The sequence below is a fragment of the Capsicum annuum genome, chromosome 7, assembly GCF_002878395.1.
Source record: "Capsicum annuum cultivar UCD-10X-F1 chromosome 7, UCD10Xv1.1, whole genome shotgun sequence".
Taxonomy (NCBI): Eukaryota; Viridiplantae; Streptophyta; class Magnoliopsida; order Solanales; family Solanaceae; genus Capsicum; species Capsicum annuum.
Genome location: NC_061117.1, coordinates 58,368,402 through 58,371,954, shown reverse-complemented (window position 1 = coordinate 58,371,954; position 3,553 = coordinate 58,368,402).

Here is a 3,553-nt window from a genome sequence, read left to right as displayed (position 1 = left end):
GCACTTCGGCAAACTCTGAGTCGTTCTAAGTCTCTCCTGAAAGACTCAGACTCTATCCAACTACTCATTAAGAAAGGTCGTACCTCAAGGTCTCACCTCTAAAACGTCGAACCAACCTAATAAAGAGCGACAACGCCAACCATACAACACCTCAAAATGAGTCATATCAACATAGGAATGGTAACTACTACTATATGCAAACTCTTCTAAAGCCAAATGCTGCTCCTACTGGCCACCAAAATCCATCGCACATACGTGAAGTATATCCTCCCAAAACCTAGATAGTCCGCTCTGACTGGCCATCAGTCTGGGGGCAAAACACTGTGGTAAGATCAACCGGAGTACCCAACTCATTCTGAAAAGTCTTCTAACAGTGAAATATGAACACAAAAGCTCGATCTAAAATAATGGACACCGGTGCGCCATGAAGATGCACAATCTCACGAATAACAATAGGGGCTAACCTTTCAGCACTGAATCAGACCTGAACCAGAATAAAATGAGCGGACTTGGTCAATCGATCCACGATGACCCAAGCACTATCAGAACCATGAAATGTACGAGGCAAACCAGTCACAAAGTCCATAGTGATGCATTCCCACTTCCACTCAGGAACGGGTAACCTCTGGAGAAAACCACTAGGTCTTAAATGCTCGGCCTTCACCTGCTGACAACATAGGCAATGAGCCACAAAATCCGCTATATCTCAGCTCATACCACCCCACTAGTAGTTCTTCCATAAATCATGATACATCTTAGTCACACCTGGATAGATAGAATATCTGAAACAATGGGCCTCCCCCAAGATCAACATAATTCGATCACCACTCTTGGCACACAACTCATCCCCCAATCCTCAAAACTCCATCCGAATCAAATGAGGCTTTCTTAGCCTCTCCACTTTATACCTTATCTCAAATCAACCTCAATCCAATATCGTTAAACTGATGAGATCGAATCTACTCTATCAAAGATGATCTAGCCTCCATAAATGCCAAAACACGACTTGGTATCAAAGTATCAAGCCTAACCATCTGGTTTTCCAAAGAGTGAACCTCTAAGTCCAATGGCCTTTCCTGAATCAAAAGATGCACCAAGCTACCCATGCTAGTCGACTTTCAGCTCTAGCCATCCACCACCATATTAGCCTTGCCCTGATGAAAGAGAATAGTCAAGTCATAATCCTTAAGCAACTCAAGCCAACGACACTGCCTCCTAAGAAAATCTCACTAATAAATAAATACCGAAGGCTACGATGATCTGAGAAGATCTCATAATGGAATCCATACAAGTAATGCCTCTACAACTTCAAGGCAAACACAACTGCGTGTAGCTCCAAATCATGGGTAAGATAAATCCTCTCATGAGGCTTCAATCTTGACGAGACGTATATACGATTACCTTGCCCTCATGCATCAACACGGCACTTAACCCAACACCTAAAGCATCACAAAATACAATAACGCCAATGCTCTTCTTGGGAAAGCCAAAATAGGAGCTGAAGTCAATAAATCGTTGAGCTTTTGAAAGCCCGCCTCACAAACATCAGACCACTGAAAAAAAATCTTCTTCTGAGTCAACTTGGTCAATGGAGATGCAATGGAAGAGAAACCCTCAACAAAACACTAATAATACCCAGCCAAGCCAATAAAACTCAGAATCTCAGTGGCCGAAGTAGTTCTAGCCCAATCACGAACCTCTGCAACCTTAGTTGGATCAACCATAATACCTTCCTTAGTCACCACATAACCAAAAAAAAATAAACTCCAACTAAAACTCGCAATTAGAAAACTTTGCATACAACTTCTCATCCCTCAATCTGTAAAACACAATCCACAAATGCTCTTTCTTCTCAGCCTTGCTCTTGGAATAACCCAAGATATCATCTATAAATACGATCACCAAGGAGTCGAGATACAGTCGAAACACCCAGTTCATCAACTCTACAAACACGGCAGGGGAATTGATCAACCCAAAAGACATGACCAAGAACTCATAATGACCATATTGAGTCTGAAAAGCTATTTTTGGAATATCAAAAGCCCTAATCCTCAACTGGTGATAACCGAACTGCAAATCAATCTTCGAAAACACCGCAGCACCCTAAAGCTGATCAAACAAATCATCAATGAGAGAAAGAGGATACTTATTCTTAACTGTTACCTTATTTAACTATTGGTAATCAATACACACCCGCATAGACCCATTCTCTTTCTTTACAAATAAAACAGACACACCCCAAGGTGAAATACTAGGTAGAATAAATCCCTTATCCAACAACTACTACAACTGATCCTTCAGTTCCTTCAACTCTACTGGGGCCATCCTATGAGGAAGAATAGAAATAGGCTTGGTGCCCAACTTAATATCAATAATAAAATCAATATCTCGATCCGAAGGCATACTAGGCAATTCCGTAGGGAACACCTCCATAAACTCATAAACAGAATCCAAGGAAGGAGGTGAAACAATACTGGTGTCACGAATATGAACCAACTAAGATAAATATCCTTTTTCAACCAATTTACGAGCCTGAACATAAGACATAATCCTTTTAGGACACAAATAGAGTGTACCCTCCCAAGCTATTCTTGACATACCCGCTAAAGCTAAAGTCACAGTCTTAGCAAAATAATCTAAGACAACATGATAAGGAGCCAACCAATCCATACCCAAAATAACACCAAAATTGACCATATCTAACATAAGCAAGTCTACCAAACTCTCATTCCCGGCAAAAGTCACAACATAAGATCAGCACGTCCGATTCACCTACCGTGGTAGATACACAAATAGGCATGGGAGAAGGCTTACTCATAGAATCAAAACCCAAAGCAAATACACAGACACATAAGAGAAAGTTGATTCAGGATCAAATAATACAAATGCAGGTCTGAAACAAACAAGGAAGTTACCAATAATCACAACATCAAAAGCCTCTACCTCAAGTCTGGATGGTATAGCATAACACAGCCTACAACTACAAACTGGTTGAGTAGCCCCACAACCACCACCACAGCCTCCACTATCTATACCTCTCGTACCTTCAGTAAAACCCCTACCTTCCACTACTGAAAAAAGAGTAGCTCTAAACACACGATGAGAACAGTCCTTGGCACATGGCTAATCTCATCACACACATAGTAATATTTACGACCAGTCTCAATAAGAGAAAGTACAATTGAGATCGAACAACCATCCTGAATAGTTGAACAAGAAGATCCACCAGCTGAACTCTATAAGATCACCTACACTCTATAAAATCACCTGTACTAGCCTACCATGGTATCCATAAGAACCTCTAAAATTTCTACCTCAATAGGCTGACTCTTGAACTCATCAAAATGCCGCGCCTCCCTGAGATGGACTAAGAATATCCTCTGTCACCTTAACATGATCCACAATACTCTGAAAAGAACCATCAAACACAACTATCTGAGATGTAGCCAACTGAAGGGAGACAACCAAACCTTTTACAAACATTTGAATCTTCTCAAACTCACATCTGGACAGGGCGTGAAAGCATGCCTTATACTCAACAACTGTCATGGAG